Source organism: Aythya ferina (assembly GCF_964211825.1).
Source record: "Aythya ferina genome assembly, chromosome: 2".
Lineage (NCBI taxonomy): Eukaryota > Metazoa > Chordata > Aves > Anseriformes > Anatidae > Aythya > Aythya ferina.
Window position 1 is genome coordinate 49,225,357 of NC_140297.1, and position 18,072 is coordinate 49,243,428.

The window sequence follows — 18,072 nt, forward strand, 5'->3', positions numbered from 1 at the left end:
AAGAATTACCCCCAAATGCACACAGCAGCTTGTAAATCCTCTCAAATTGAGTGTGTTGGTGCTTTTAACTCAAGTTGGCCAGCCTGTCGAAGCTTATACCCTATAGCTCAAATAGACACAAACCTTCAGCTGCTAACCCGATTGCTCTGTGTCATTCAAGTGTTATTTCATATCATGACACCTTATGCTCCAGCTGAACTAACACAAAAGGCTTTAACTTTTCCTAGGAATTTCCTCAAGAACCTCATCATCTGTGTCACTCCATGTGAGCATCGCTGCAAGAGCAGGCTAGAGTTGGTGGGTCCCCAGAACTGCTGCCCTCACTGACATACCGTTGGCTTCTTCTGCGATTTTTGGCATTGTGAGTAAAAAAATTCTCTGTGTGATGTTTTTCCCTAATAACTGCAAGTTCTATTTGAGCTTCTCAGGATGCTGGCAGAATAGGAGGGAGGCACTGAAGGACTATCAGCACTCAAGTGCCTAAAATGAAGAATGGCTTACAAGGGAGAAAAATTGTGTATGTGGACAAGTTAAGAGCAGCATGAAAGCAAAAACCTGGCCCAGTTTTACGCTAACTACATGCTCACAGTAGTTAATGGCCATACCGTTCAAATAAAATAAAAATAGACTACTGCTGCTACCTAGATTCCAAGTTGTCATGATGAAAAGTATATGAAGGTTAGCAGTATATTAATTCAGATTTTTTTTGGCAAGGATTCTTGCAAGAGAAACAGAAACCCTGAAGAAAGATTACCTAAAAATTGTCTGTAATTTGCAGACTTATTTTCAAACAGAATGCAAAATGAGACTCTACTAACCATATCTGCATGACTAAAGCTGGTCAGAGAGACAGAAAGAATACATTCCATTCAGACAGAGCTCTAAATGCTGTATATTTATACTGAGGGTAGAACAATAGCCTTGTTTATTTTAGTCTTTCTAATGTATTTACCAACTATAAGGATTTCTATGCACTGATTAGGAGTCAAAAGGTTATCCTGGAGTATTATTTAGCAGGATTGCTCTTTATTATAATGAACATTGAAGATGCACATCAATAAAGTGGTTATTTTTTAATGCTTTTTAGTGCTGTTGAGACAAATACAGTTTTGAAAGCCTAAAATGTGTCCCAGTTCTTTGAAAAATCTGCTATTAGTTACTAACATATTATTTTCTGTCAGCTCTTTGAATTCACATTAATTGCATTAATGCAATAAATTAATTAGCATTACCATTTTATTTGTTTTCACAGCTGCTTAGCTACAATGAATATTATTCTCTTAAATCATTCTGTCATAAAGTGTTAATTATAAATGTCTTTTATAATAATAATGGTTTCTATACTAGTAATAAAACCCTTGCAAAGAATCATTGCAGTAAATGTAAGATTATTAGACTATTTCCAAGCAGTGCCAAAATAGTTAGCAAAATAGTTGTTTCATTAGATTCAGTTAATGATTGATTCCTTGAAAATCCTTTAAGTATTTTAATTAATCTCCATTTGTACCCAGAAAGCTTTGTTAAAAGTCAGTCATCTTTTTATATGATGATGGATATTTCAAATCTACATTTATGTTGTTTAGAAAATTTACCTGTACAACAAGTCCACTGCTTCGGAGCACCACCTCTTCATACCAAGTGGCATTAGTCCTGGCAGTCTTACCCTGCGAAGCCTCTCACAGACGCCAAATGGAACTGTGCCTCATTAAGGCTGGAACAACTCATCTTCTGTTATTTATTTTTTTTTTTTTCCCTCAAGAAATTTCTTCTTGTTTGTTTCCCATTATCACACCACAACAAGAAGGTGCTGAGTACGTTTTAGTCTCTCCTATGAGGTCTTGAATCAAAGTGATTGTCAGTCTATCAAAGCCCATTTACAACACTTGGTGTACTTGGCATGCCAAGGGATCTAGGCCCGTGTTCCTACTACATATTTTATGATAAAGACAGAATTAAGAAGTAGGAAAAAAATCATTTAAAAATGCATTTCCCTGACAAACAGGGAACCTGGGAAGGGGTAACCCTAGCTGTGTATACAGACTGGGGGACAAGAGGCTAGAGAGCAGCCCCACAGAAAGGGAGCTTGACAATAAGGGAGGTTGACAGTAAGTTGAATATGAGCCAGCGGTGTGCCCTGGCAGCCAGGAGGGCCAGCTGTGTCCAGGGGTGTATCAAGCATGACATTGCTGGCTGGTTGAGGGGATGAATTGTCCCATTCTACTCTGTACTGGTGCAGCCTCACCTTGAGTACTGTGTGTAGTTTTGGGCTCCACAATTTAAGAAGGACTTAAAAATGTTAGAGAGTTTCCAAAGGAGGGCTACAAAGATCATGAAAGGTCTAGAGGGCAAGACGTTTGAGGAGCAGCTGAAGTCACTTGGTTTGTTCAGCCCAGAGCAGAGGAGGCTGAGGGGAGGCCTCATGGTGGCCTGCAGCTCCCTCACGAGTGGGAGTAGAAGGACAGGCGCTGAGCTCTGCTCTCTAGGGACAGTGACAGGACCTGAGGGAACAGCATGGAGCTGGGACAGGGGAGGGTCAGACTGGATGTTAGGAAAAGGTTCTTTCTGAATAACTGAGAGAGTTTGTTGTTTTTTTTCTGAAGAACTTTCCATCACTGAGAGGGTGTTTGGGCACTGGAACTGGCTGCCCAGGAAAGTGGTAATGACACTGAGCCTGCCAGAGTTGAAGAAGCATTCCTCAGAAAAGGAGGAAGTTATTATCATAAAATTCAGCTGAAAAATTGCTCAAAAGGAAATAGGTAAAAATCAGAACTACATTGTGTAATGCTTTATCTTTTTTAAAGAATGATTTTAACCATAGAACAACAAAATGTAAAATGCAAGAGTTTCAATGGAAACAAGAATTAAAATAAAGACAAAAGGAAAGACAGAGAAAAAAGACTTCTGGAACATTTGCTCAAAGCTACATTGTAAGGTTCAAGATTGAAAACCAAGTACGGATATGCTTGTGGTTAAATTCAGATATTGGATTAAGATTTGAAATGAGTTTGTAGTCTGGCTCCACCACAAATTAAATGTGGGAAATTACGGGCTGATTTTCCAAAAATTCCCCTGTGTATAAAGTACTTACACAATGTTAGCTGTGTGACTGCCATTGGAATCTGTGAGTTTAAAGGCTTACACTGGTTAAGCACTTCTGAAATTTTTACCAGTTCACATATGTACTCAGGCAGAGTGCATCTGTGTTTGAGCTTGAATGAGGACTGTGCTACTGAGCCAGATGTCCTGACTGCCCACCTCATCGTGCTCCTGCCTGCATCCTGCAGCACTCACTGAACAAGGCCACTTTCAGATGAAACTAAGCTGCAAGATGTGCTCCATGAGGTCACCTGATGCCCTTTAAATGTGAATAGAAATTCAGCCTATGGGACTGTGTCCACATTAAAAATTCATCAGATGCATTTAGTACAGGTATGAAGTCCTCAGTACAAACTATTTAACTCCACAGTTATTAGTCCATACTACTTGTTACCATAACATCATATCCATTTCCAAAACAAGACTTAAAATCCTACTGAGGGATTTCATACACACACAATCTAGGATCTGAAAAAGAGGTGTTCCTCTGACCTTCTTTCCTGATAGGATTGTTTGCTAGGCACTCCCAGAGCATGGCTAACATTCATGAAGTTCTGACTGGCCAAAATGCATTGACAGTTGTTTCTTCTTCTAAAACGGCACAAGAGGACATGCCCTTCTGTCCACTCTAAAACAGTGGCTGGAGCAATAACCCAGCACATTAAATCCTTACTTGTGTGGTTCAAAGCATCAACCCTCATAGCCATATTGTGCATTCTAAATTCCAACCTGTAAGTAGAAGCTCCAGGCATTTTGTCTGTTGAATGTATTCTGCTGTACAGAATATAACTTATGAATATTAAGAAAAAAAGAAGAAAGGAAAAGAAACATGTTCAGTGACATATGTTCAGGCTGTGATTAGTGACAAAGGGAGATGTAAGTTCTTACCTTGCTTTTTCGCCCGTTTATGCATTTTATGAGAAACATCCACTGGATAATTAATGCATCAAAAATTATCAGAGTGAGGTTCATAAACTGTTCTCCCATTCAATGAAAGGGGGCTGTGTGAAGCAATGACATCACACTACTTTTTGCTCTCTTTTACTGACCTGCTGAATCTGGAATAGATTTCAGCAATAGCTTGCGACCTAGTCACTGTACAATACAATTGTACAGGATTTAGGCAACCTTTCTGGGTAGTCAAGGCTATTTGTTTGAACTCCAGAAGATGGAATCAAAATCTGGTGTGCCTTGACATGAAGAATACTTTAAAAACTTGTGGGTTACAACTGTTGTCTTTGCTCTTGTTGTAGTGAGAAGAAAGCAAGTGCCCTTATTGCTTTTAGAAGAACTGGGAAAGGTTTATACCTTCAGGGAAGAATTCTGGTAATTGAGAGGCATTTTAGACCTACTTCTCTGGAAGATGAGGCTCATGTTTCTCATTATTTCTTACCTCCTCCTCAAAGAATGCTGGGTTTCTTGGACTGCCTTTCCACGGTGTCTAAATCTTAGTGTGTGTTTGGAGGTACAAGCACTAGCACCTGTTTTAACCTTCCAAAATACAGCTCCTCCTCTCTGCCCCCAACAGAAAAGGTGGTGTTGGTAGTCTGTGGAATAAGTGGCTAGGGAGATAACCTAAGTTTTCTGAAATTTGCAACTTCATTGCAAGTCACGCCTCAACTAGTGAGCCAAGGTCCAAACCAGAGCAGAAACGGTGCACTAACATTCCCCATCTTAATCCCTCCAGACCAACCAATATTTCCAGCCTAATGTGCTAGTACCCCAGGGTGGGAGCAGAGCTATCCTCCTTCCGCTTTTTACAGGTGGAAGAAGGGAAAGACCTCCTAGTGAAACAGGAAGAGTCCCATCTCACCAGTGCTGGAAAGGAGGTGCCAAATAATCTGTGCTAACCCCTACCAGAAAGAAGACTAGTGAATGTACAGGGGCAGAAACAGAGCAGTTCAGACAGGACCAGACCACACACAGTGGTATGGACTGGAGCAGGCCATAATAATACAGTTTTATTTGTGTCAAATAATTTGGGATTCATTAGTACATGTTGAACAGCTATACTTCCTTGGTATATCAATCATCTGTAGTGGACATCTTAAGGGTAGGAAGATTCTTTTTAATCTTACCCCTCAACACTGTCCCTTAATTTCCTGAGGCCTGCATATGTTTTTACACAATGCCCAGTAGCACTCCAGAAACAGAGAATTACTCAGTTTAAAGGGATCTGTACCAAATCTTTCCTGGCCTTTACGCCCCTGTCCAAGTAGTGGAAATTCCTGCTTTCACTGTCATTTCATTTATGAGAAGGAAAACCAGCACTCTTTTCCTAACCTCTTAAACATGTGGCACCAGAAATTAGGGAGCCAGCGTGGGACTTTTAAACAGACTAATGGAAGGAACTGTCACAGGACATCTTCAGAAAACATGCGGGCTGACAAGCACCTTCGGCCATGTTTAAACAGTGGCCCTGGGAGGCTAAGGCACTTGGATCCCTGCACTGCCTGGGCAAAAGAGGCTGGCCAGAAAAGACATGATAGCTCTTCTCTCATCTGTACATCTGACATCTTCTTCAAAGAGGCCACAAGCAAGTGGGTTCTGTACACGGAGTCTCCTGAATATGAGCTTGGGATGCAGCCAGGAGGGACAGGGAGACCCAGGAACTCAGAGGTACTCAGAGCCCCAGTTTATACACAGCCTTTGTTGACAACACCACTATGAATTTACATTTAAATTCCTAGCTGAAATGTTATTTGGTGGCAGCTTTCTTTGAAAGCATGTCACACTTACAAGAGCTGTGAGTTGCTCCTTTGTTAACTCAGCATACTTCCAATTTATTTTGAATTGACTGATACATCCCTAAATATTTCATTTTAATATAACATCACAGAACTTACACAGTGAGCTTCCCCGTGCTGCGTGGCTGAGAGGAAGTGCATACTGTGATGATTGCAGCTCATCCATGATGAAAAATATCTATCATTATATGCTGCATCCCCAGTTCTTGTGTAAAATTATAATAGCTACATTTTTGCGCAATCAGAGTGCTTTTTATAAAGAATTTCCTTATAATCCAGAAAAAATAAATAAAAAAATAAAATAAAAAGAGAGAGATATCCTTACAGAAATACTGCCAAACTTAATCCTTTTAGAAACAGCCAGACTGTTGAGGAGTGCTCTCTACTCATCTCAGCTCTTTGCTAAAAGAGAGTCTTTAGTAGGTATTAGGCAGCACCCTGTAACTAGAAGAATGAGACCATAGACACACATTGCCGAGACTTCCTACCAGCTCAGAAGGTAAAATTGTATGTGCCTGACAAAGGTCAGACCTTCAAGTGCAGAATGCGAATATACACATTGAACCAATTGCAAAAAAAAAAAGATTATGGTAAATAAATGAATTTTCAAACAGCAGTCTTTACTTAATTATACTATAGGGAAAAAAAAAAAAAAAAAAAAAGAAAAAAAAAGAAAAAAAAAGCATTACTGAAAGCAAGAAGCAGAAAAGGTAACTGAAATCCATCAGACCAAGTAGAAAACGGGGACCGGACCCTCTGTGTGCCTGAGCCAAAAAAACGTTGCATGTGTATAACAATTTCCTTTGACTCTAAAATGGCTGTGGCTTAAATCATCTGCAAAATGCTGCTCTCCTAACTAGATCCTTTTATAAAACCACGTGTTTAGACTACACATGGCCTCCAAAAGAAAATTTCAGGAGTCGCCATTCTCTCCTCCCTCACAAAAATGCAGTTTAAAATATAAATGCATTCCACTGAAAATATGAAAGCTTTTCTTTAAATCCAAAGTGATTCAGAATGAAATTGCAACATATCACAGACAAAATGAATCTGCTTTTTTTTGATAAAATGAAACACCCACACACCCCCACCCCTCCCAAAAAATAAAAAATAAAGAATAAAAGTGTAGCCTCCTGAATAGATCTCTAAATTAAAAATGATAAATAAAGGTTTTGAAACTGGACTGGAATGAAATTTGATGAACATGCTCTCTTTCTCTCTCTCTTTCCTCGCCCACAGCATTTAAAGGCAGCAGGGGCATTGTGACAACACAGACAGCTAATTGCAAGGAAATGGATGTCTGATGCCATTAACACTACCCACTTTCCTTGGACATTTAAAATAAAAACAAAACACGCCACTAGGCACACAGTTTTCTCCCTGGGGTGGAGATGAGAGAACGGCTGAACTACATGTGATAGATGTTAAGTCAGATTGCTTAATGCACTACTGGAGGGAGCTCAGATCCACCTAAATGAGGACAGTGTTTGAACCTATAGAAGACAGAACAGAATACCTGCTTCCTGCAGAGTATATCTTAAGTCTTAATTTTAGGAAACAACTATAAAACAACAGCATTTGAACCAACTGAAATTTCTCATTTAAATAACTGCAAATAATATAATCGCTGAATTAAAATGACAAGTATCTTATTGAACCTGGGCCATAAGCAGGACATTCTTCGTATGAACTAGTAAATGTAGAGAGAAATACAAATAAGCATTTGTGGGGAAAAAATAAAAATAAAAATAAAGTTGTCTAAAAAGTACACATTCGTCCTAGACATGAAACTAGAAAAAGTAATGCCTGATGATCACATACAATATGAGTAGCAGGGGAAATGATACAAAGTCATTCCTTATTTCCTTGGATACTCGCACATAGGCATTGCACTAATGCAGAGAGAGGTGAAGAACAGGAAGAGAAGAAAAATAAAATGACTGAAAAAAATGTTCAAAATCTTGGAAACTTGCTCCCATCCAATAATAAATGACAGATTTAAACTACTTTAAAAATTTGATGAATATCTTTGTTTTGAAGCTACACCTGCATATATTAAACCTCCAAAAAAAACCAGTTTGGAAATATCAAGAAATTGTTATTCATAGCAGCAATGTTACGCAGTGTTACAATTCTTGAAATTGTCAGTCTAAATTTTGCAGTACTAGCTTTCAGCTTCAAATTTTGTCTTTGCTGTAAGTTACCTTCTCATTTTAATACAGTATGCATTGCTTTAAACACTTAGTTTCACACAGTGAAGCATGAACATGACTAGATTAAACCATATTATTTTGAATAACTCATTTCCCTTCTATTTTAGTTAAGAAAAATTGCTTGATTTTATTATTACTAGAAGTCAGAAATTGATGATATGATACATACATACTGAAGATTTTTTTTTAATGAGCTTTTTTGATGGTTTTGTTATGCAATTCTCTACGTTACCTTATTTAGAGGAAAATTGAGTAGCTACATGTACTATTTACAATTTGGGCTACAACCTGAATTCACAGAAATCAGTGGGAGATTTTCCTATTAATTTTGGTAGCAGCAGGTTTTGACCATTAATGCAATAAAACAAGTAGTGCAAAAAAAAAAAAAAAAATCCCAGCTCAAACCACTACTGGATTAACAGTCTGCAATTAATTTTTACCATCTCAAGTTGCTGGACAAAATTAAACCCCTACAAATCTAGTTATGAAAGATATATAAAGTTAAAACAGATTATAGTTAAAAGACTGACCTCATGAGATAAAAATAAAATTACTCTTTGATGTATAAATGAATCTTAATAAGTATCCATTAATTTAACATAGTGATTAGCTAGAAAAAAAAAAAAAAAAAAAAGTAGTTAATATTTTTATAGCCAAAGTTTTTTTCAGTTTAACTCTGTACTTATGTTGTGCCTTTTGCAGCATATCTCTGAAATGATCTCAGCAGTAAATTGCTTGTGCTTGTCTGTTGATTGTGATGTGAAGGGACTGGTTGGACCAGATGCTGAAGGACTCTATTTATATACCTGGCTGGTTAGATTGAATGGACCTGCAGGAAGAACCAGCCCCATCAGAGCTTCTTCAATGACTTCCACCTTGACCTTGAATTTGACCTTTGCTATGGTTCACTTCCATCTCCATAAAAATGAGCTACAGGCTAGATTGTCATCTATTTTCTCTTTTATGTTTTTCTGGGTTTCCTAGAGTTGACCAAAACAGATTAATTATCACACTTTGGTGTGACTCATAGTAAAAGACTTTGCAATGCACGAGTGAACAGTTGCATGCAATTCTTCACAATGCTGAATTGACATTGTTATTCAAATCAGAAAATGCTGATTACTACGGTAACAGAGGGAAAGAGTTTCCCACCACAGAATAAAATGAAATGTCAAGCACCTTAAGGTATCATACAAATAAAATATGCAAGATAAGCAATTTCAGTACTTGCATGGCTCTGATCTCAAATCAAAGCTCTTCCATTTGCATCCGCCCTCATTGTGAAGGTAACTTACACAACAACAAATGACAAATTCACTTGTTCAGATACAGTGTATTATCTTACTGGAAGTGACAATGAGTATTTCAGTGATTATGGATGCCACTATTTTTCAAATTCATCAAGGTAGGGATTTGATCTATCGATGAATGTTCCATTTTGACTTTTTTTTTTTTAAGTAAATAAAATGTACACAGGCTCCAATATCTATGACTCAAGTAATTATATTTTATGTGTAAGAGGATATTTTTCTTTAATGGAACTTGTTATTGCCAAAGAGGGATAAAATAAATATGGTATATATTTAAAATAAATTCAGTAAAGGAAGTATTTCTTATGCCTATTTCTTGTTTATCAGTGAAATTATGAGAAACATTATGTTTCGAATTGTGATTTTTCTAGGCAGAGCCACTACAGATAGAATTGTACGGCTCTATCCCTTTTCTAAGCTGTGAGAATTCATTACATGTTTGGGTGCCAGGCGGCATTTGAGGATTCAATGAGAGCCCATTATTTTAATAACCTGACTAGGACCACTCCATCCTCATACTCTCGGATTCCAAGACAGCCTCACAGGAAGAAAAGAAGGCATGGGACAAAATCCCTTCACAGAGAAGGTCAGGAGCACTGAGGGTGAGATGAGAGCTTCACCACCTTTGCAAAGGCTTACTTTGCAAATCTTTCTGCTGTTCAAAATCCGTACCATAATTTTGATTCCTTGTGTCAAAAGCTAAGACCTCTTGAATTTATGCAGTTATTTTTGGCTACTCACTGATTGGAACATTTGAAAAGCAAATGTCAGAGCCATCTGAATTAATAATTGCTGTAACAGATGACAGTGCTGATCCTGAAAGTGCTCTCACAGCTGCTCAGTCACCAGTACAAGAGAAAGGACTACAGACTATATGAGATCATTCACAGTCACTGCTCCAGCAAGTGACAGTGCCTTGATTTTCTCATTGATTCTATGTGTCAACCAAATAATAGATATATTTTTGGCATTCTCATATAATTTCTGGGAGGAATTAATGAGTAAGGAGAGGAAAACAAACAAAGACAAAGGATGACAAGTAAAATACAGTCACATTTTTAATCACCAAAACTATTCAATTACTCATTATGACTTTAAAATATATATATAGTTATATATATATATTTGGAACTTACTGGGTCAAATTAGGGTTGAATCTGCAGGAAGTAAATTATTCTATACTTTTGTTCTACCTTCTATAAATTACTTGCAGGAGTTTGACAATGGTAGTGCTTTAGTACAATGGTCTACTTGTCACTTGTTGTCAACAAAAAGGTGCCCACTGCTGACTTCTGTATGCCATTAGATATATAGACATACAAACTTCTGGCTATTCAGATCTTGCAATCTTTTATCCCCAAGAGAAAACCATTGATCTTTTTCATCAGAACATATGTCAAAAACTAGCAGCAAAATACCCATAATTCCTGGTATTCTATTCCCTTGGGCTTTCTGTGTGAAGACAGAGATTGATTTTTACTTTTTAGGGTGGATTTGCTCTTAAATTAGCCTTTATTTTTCAGCATTTCATTCTATAAAGTTGTAGTAATGGGGGGAAAGTAAAAACAGTGACATTAACTAGATGGAACAAATGGTATTTTACCCCTTTGGTATTTCAAGAAGAATTCCAAACAAGTGAGACTTGTCCAAAAGCTACAGAGCACTGGCTTTAATATTAGGATAACACTACCAAATGCCCTGTATCTCTGATGCTTGTGTGGCCCACTCAAAATCCATAATGTAATCTTGCCTGGCAGGGGCAGAAGTTGCTAGCTAGGATGCCCTAAGGGAAGGGTGCAGGGACACCAGCTGCCACCCCGGGGCTAGCTGGGAGCACACTGTGCACTCGCATGCACACACACAGCATTCCCATTAGCCGCTGGCCATTCTCCAAGAAAAGCAACGCTTGCTCAGCACAAGACACAGGAGGACGACTATTTACATGTGTTTACAGAAACAGCTGTGAGAGGAAGGCATGAGTTTACAGCAGTGTCAAATACACGTGTTGGCTGCCATACCCTTATGCTACTGTTCTGTCAGGAAAAGAAAAGAACGATGAAGAATCAGTCATCACACTGTTGTCTTACATATACCTGACTAAAAAAAAATTGAACATATTAAGCAACCTTGCAGAATTTTTTTGCTGCTTATAGAAGGGCTCTTTTGTTATTGAAACTTAGACAAATAAAAGAGATTGGGTTTAGTTAATATCTGATCAAATCAATATATTTTTAATTATTGTCAACTATTCCAAAGACTTAATTTTGTGATTTTTCACCTTTCCCCATTATGAGGATCTCACCTCAATGAAATGTTCTAGAACTTTTAAAAAGAAAAAAGATGGTAAAGAAAATCAAAATGAATTATTTCCTATGGCTTCAATCCAATAATGGTTTCAAGATTCAAACATTTGGCACTGTAATCAAGTTTATTTGAATAAATTAAGTAAGTTCTTAACAAAATATAAAATTCTTGGCATAATGAGAAAAAATTAGTCTTGCTTTTTGGCATTTTTTTCTCAATTTCAGCTATAAAATACTTTCAAAATGGAAAGAAATCTGATCTTTGACCTATATCCCAGCTCTGCACTTCTTCACCAGCTTTCAGCAGTGCTAAAGCAAGCAAGCAAGAAATCAAATGATACTACAAATCAAACTGCTATGGGATTGGAGGACAGGATATGCTTACAGATTACTCTTTTTCTGTTTGAGTATGTTTATTTCTGCATGTGTTCCCCAGATGTTTTATTGTAAACCTGGTATTGATAGCTCTGCTAGCCAAGAATTATCATTGAGCCATGAAGAAATACTTTTTGCGGGTTATGCAATAAATCTGGATTTCTTTCTGTTTTTAAGATTGTCTTTAAATTGGAGGTAGGATTCCTTTATATCTGTGATTTCACTATGCTTTGTTGTCTGTCTACTTAGTAATGCTTGCTACTGCTAAAGCACAAATTCTTTTGCCAGAAGAACTAAATAATTTAATGTGTTTTTTTTGTTTGTTTTTTTTTTTTTTTTTTTTTTTTTTTTTTTTCAGTACAGACATTTAACAAATGCATAATTTTCTAATTTAAAAGAGAAAATTAGATGTGATAGTCTAACCTCCATCCACCGGAACCACTTTCTTAGTGAAAGGTGTGATCACCCTTTTTTCATCAGGAGTGCATTTTCCAAAGTTAATAAATCCTTTATGTAACAGGACAACTCTAGTAGACCAATATCAGCTGAAAGTAAGAAAAGAGACAACAGCTTAAAATTATTGCTCTTAAAATGCTAATAGCTTTTCTGCTTAAAAGTTCAGTGCTTTCTGTGTGCCTGTTCCAGCAGAAATACCTGTTGCAAGCAATGGCCCTTTATTTTCAACATCACTGGCTCAGCTGTTGAATGTAAAAGGCCTGGAGCAGATGATGCAGAGTCCTTTCAGCTCCTTCTGCACATAGAGGCTAGCACCAGGAGGAGGTGACACAGCAAAATTTGCAGCAGGACAAACTACCCTTTTAACTGTTGCTGCAGGGGAAAAGGACAAGAAAGGGGAGATGGAGTTTCATTGAGTTGAGGTGTTAGTCAAAGGTATGGTGGAGACTGCAGTGGACTTGAAGAGCCACATCTCAGTAGTAAGACAATAAAGCTCAGAAAGATTTGGAGAAAGGGAAGAAATTCATATCCACACTCCCAAAAGTAGTGAATTATTGGCACTAGAAGTATGGGAGGATAATGAATAACATTTTAAAATTCTGGCCTGTCAGTGTAAATGACCTGGTCTCCTCAAGCATTAAATAAAAAATAATAAAATAAAATAAAATAAAATAAAATAAAATAAAATAAAATAAAATAAAATAAAATAAATAAAATAAAATAAAATAAAATAAAATAAATAAAATAAAATAAAATAAAATAAAATAAAATAAAATAAAAAAATACAGAAAATAAAATACAGAAAAAAAAGGCAAAGGCAAAAAAAAATATAACAGGTATATGGCATAATACAATTTTTGTATTTAGCGTCTTGATACCGAATGTTTTTGAGAAGACTGTGAGAGGCCATGAGCTGATAAGCATTACATAGTGTTGCGGTTTATTCCTGGAACACAGCTACGCACCACACACACACTCGCTCACTTTCCCCACGTCAGATGGGGGAACGAACTGGAAAGGTAAAAGAGTGAGAACACATGGTTTGAGATAAAGACAGTTTACTAGGTAAAGCTAAAGCTGCACACGCAAGCAAAGCAAAACAAAGAATTCAGTCACTACTCCCCACCGGCAGGCAGGTGTTCAGCCGCTTCCAGGAAAGCATCCAGGCTCATCATGCGTAATGGTTCTTTGGGAAGACAAAGCTCTGAACATCGTCTCCCTCCCCCTCCCCTACTTCCTCCTTCTTTACCACAGCTTTTATTCAACTTTTATTGCTGACCATGACACCATATGGTATGGAATAGCCCTTTGGTCAGTTTGGGCCAGCTGTCCTGGCTGTGTCCCCTCCCAGCCTCTTGTGCATCTCCAGCTGCCTTGCTGGGAAGGCGGTATGAGGAGTAGAAAAGTCCTCAGCTCTTGTGCAAGTACTGATCTGCAGAAACTAAAACAACAGTGTGTTATCACTACTACTTTCATCAAAAATCCAAAACACAGCATCATACAAGCCTCTATGAAGAAAATTAACTCTACCCCAGCCAAAACCATGACATACAGCTATGAATAAACACTGAGGAAAAGCAGCAGCAGCATTGTTACAGCCTGCAAGAGACCCAAGCTTTGTTTGTGAACCCTCAGACCGTCTGTGTCTGTAATTCCCATAAGTCCTGTAGGGGCTTTTTAGTGTTTTTAAGCATAGCACTCATATTCTTACTGAGCAAACTCCAGTGCTGAGGGTTTTGGCTGCTAAAGTTAATATCCTGTACTTGTCTACATTGGAGGGCTGAAAGAATTCAGAATCTCACTGTGAAATTTCCTTGAAAATGGATTCTGTATTAAAACCATGAGAAAACTTGGCTTCTAAATGACTTGAGGACACTCAGTGTCTGTAATTCAATCTAGAGTTTAAACTGTAAGAAGGCAACCTATAAATACAATTGTCATTAAAGTAGCTGGAAAAAACATATATCCAAATAATTATGCCATCTAATATATTGTTTATAGTCACTAGGATCATTTATTCTACCATGAAATTATGGGATTTGTTTTTAATCTTCAATAACTGTTATTTGATTTTGTTTTACATCCTCACATTGTATGCATATTAGCTTACTGGCATCCAGTGACTACTTCCTAATAAATTGGATTCTGTGGTACTCTTTCAGACACATGCTTTCAACAGTACGTTAAAGCAATTTTGGAATTCAGTGGTATTAGAGACACAGGTAAATGCCATCTGTTAAGCTGCACTCTAGTTGCTGTATTCAAATGCTACCCAGGTCTTCAGTCACAGAGTACACACTGGCCAGCTCAGCTCTGAATAATTAAAATTAAAATCTCACACCTTGATATGCTAATATGTGCGTCATAACTATATTTTCTGATTTGCAGTTTGACAGCCTGTATAGTCAAGGCTTCACAAAAACTCTCAAAATTGAGGGAATTATTTGTTCATAACTACACATGCAGTTAGCTTGGAGAATGGTCTGGCCAAGACAGATGAAAATGCACATTAAATTTAGGTACATTTATGCATACCAACATATCACCTACTTTTATGCTATAAATAAAATACAGTTCTCTGTGAAAACAGACAGTAACTTTTGATATATGTCTTGAGATTCACCACAAAGTGTAATGCCATTACCTTCTTTATACTCCACCTATGCAATAGGAGATCCCATTATGGAAATTCAGGTCCTGAATTATAGGATTTATACTACTACAGGTTTAGCCTTAAAACTCTGTCAGTCATCTAACGGCAGAAATTCCTTCCCAGTGGCGAGTGAGTGCATGCCAAAGATTGTAGAAGGTCCGTGTCTTTTCTATGCGGCACGCTGAGCTGAACACAGAACTCCAGGCTGGAGTCTCACAAAAGCAGAGTAGAAGAGGAGAATCAACTCCCTCGGCCTGCTGACCACACCTCTGTTGATGAAGCCCAGGATGCAATTGGTGTGTTTATTAGTCATTAACGTTTTGAAGCCTCCCTTTATAGGAGAGGAATTCCATCCCTCTGATCATTTTTGTGGTCCTCCTCTGGATGTGCTCTAATTGATCCATGTCTCTCTTGTGCTGGGGTGATGTCCTTTTAGTTCTTGCCCTGTCTTGAGGGTGCTGGAGGAGTTTGCTGCAGCTTCCCCCAAGTGCTCCACACCTGCTGCCTGGGCTCTGGGACAGTATCAGCACACCAGCTGGATTTCCTTTCAGGTTTCCTGTGGGCTCTGAAACAGGAGGACAGGAAGAAAGGCAAGGGAGTGCTTGCCATGTCACTCAGGCTCATCCCAGCCAGGGAATGGTAGGATGCACAGGTAGCAACCCAGGGACATACTATTCAGACATAGCCTCAGTACCCCACAACAGGACTTTGGGCCTTTTGCTCAATCTGTTAAAACATTTTGGAGGCTTCATCACAGATGAGATAAAAGGTGATTCAGTAAAGATATATGGTGTAATAAACAGCACAGACAAGTCAAATGGTTTGCTTGCAGTTACTTTTATGTAGTTGAAAAACACCTCCCCAAAATAAAGCCAATAAAAAGTTCTACTTTTATAGTACAGAAACTTCTGTTTGAATTTCAAAATCTATATTTTGGAAATATAGCTTTCTTATCTTAAAATATCACTAAATACTGGAAATTAGTATAGGCACTTCTAAAAATATTATATCCATTTTTATAGAAAAATCCTGAAATCTTGCAGTGTCAGTTTGACGTTGACTGCTTTGTGAAATATAGCTTACTAAAGTGTAAACGTCTTGACGTTTTGCAGATTTACAACTCCCATGAAGTCTTCAACCTAAATCACAATTATTACTAGCTTTTCATAATAGTTAATACTGTTATCACATAAGGAGTCACAATGTCAACTTTTGTCAGCTACAGTAAGATACTGAGTACAGAGATCAATATGTCCCACTGGGAAAAGCTGTCAGTTTTCAAAGCTATGTAACTTTTTAAATGTTAACCTGCCCTTATGCTAGCATTGACTATTAAAATAAAAAGCTATATTAAAATAAATAAATGGAAATCAAATAGCTTTTCAGAAGCTTATTGCTAATCCCATGACATTATTACATAATAACAATAATGACCATAAGCACATATCCCTGCATCAGTGTACCTAAAATGTGGCACATGGCCAAAATCTGGCAAGGCTGGTAGTTATATTCAAGTTCAGGTAAAACGTATAAGAAAGGAGCAGTAGCTGATATTCAGGCTCTAGGACTAGGCACCTCTGAGCATGAGTGCGCACAAGCAAGAATATATGTTAGGAGAGTAGCTGTCACTCTGCAGGCTTTGTAAGTACATCCATGTATCAGTGAGTGGACCATAATCCTGTGGTCAGAAAGTATATGGTGTAGAAGAACTGCCATCCTGAGTCAGGTATTTTACCCATTGAGTTTTATATATCATCACCAGCAGAGGAGGCTTCTAGGAGCGTTATAGTGTGTTCCCTCCCAGCTTGTGCTCCCTCGCAGCATATCCTCCCACTGCCACAAGTTTAGCAAGAATAGCTAATAACTTGATCTATAATTAGTTTTGTAGTTTTAAGCAGTTTCATGAGAGCTGTTTACCATTTTTATAGGAAATGGGACATTGTCTGCACACTAAAAATGGCACTTCAAATACTTTTCACTACTGATATTGCTGATTAACATACTGGTATTTTAATATGCAAACTAAAAGTTTGTTATTATATATGACATTTCCTTGACTTAAGAAAAACAAATGAACAGCAAATATGGAAAAAAAAATATTACTTACCCATAAATTCTTTTGCTAACTGAATTGGAGGCATGTTGCTTTTACCACTCAACTACCTAACTTAAACATGTTTTTGTATGCTTTTCTAGCCACTGGTTATGCAATTTACCCCTTTATTATTTCATTGATTAATACTATACCTTAACAATTTTTCCATTATATATTACATTCTCAGGTATTATTTTTATATGTATCTGGGAAAATACAGGCAGGCATCAATATGGAAACCCAATGATAAAACATCCTTATTATCTAGTGCATTAGTATTTTAAAACAAAACTCATCCGTATACTGCAGGTGTTACTTCATTAATATGATCCTTGTGAGAAAACTAAGCTATTATGTTTGAAGATTCAAGTATCATTCTGTTGCAGAAGTAACTTTATTTTACATGGACTGCTTTGTGGTTAAGACACGAAGGACACATTATCCATTGGATGGTTTAGTCTCATCTATACTTTTATCTCCTGAACATAATAGTGAATAAATGCTGCAAATTAATTTTGTTTTGTATGAAATTTTTTGTCTTTTTGAAATCTGTCTGCTTGACCGTTTCCTTCAGTGTCCCTATTTTTTGAGAAATATAAAAAAAATATCTTTCTCACAACAAGTTTTTTCCAAACTGAAGAGTTATCCTCTTTAGTACCCCTTAGTACCCCTTTCACACTAGCGTTTCCATATCTTCTTCCATATCACCTCTGTTGCCTTTCTATGTCTATTCTCTAATCCTACTATAACCATTTGAATGGGCAATGTTAAACAAATGTCATTATGCTACTGTGTTGACTTAATTTTACTCCTTTTCAAATAAT

At 37.4% G+C, this 18,072-nt stretch overlaps 2 long non-coding RNA genes across 2 annotated transcripts in view; one reads left to right on the plus strand and one right to left on the minus strand.

Moving 5' to 3' along the window:
• LOC311431379 overlaps positions 1 to 18,072 on the plus strand; it is a 401,329-nt gene that overhangs the window by 252,513 nt on the left and 130,744 nt on the right. The window lies entirely within an intron of this gene.
• Positions 13,542 to 15,409, minus strand: LOC311432273. Its single transcript, XR_014689932.1, has 2 exons — positions 15,145 to 15,409; positions 13,542 to 13,941 (listed from the first exon to the last, which is right to left on the minus strand). It is a non-coding gene; the product is annotated as an uncharacterized lncRNA (long non-coding RNA).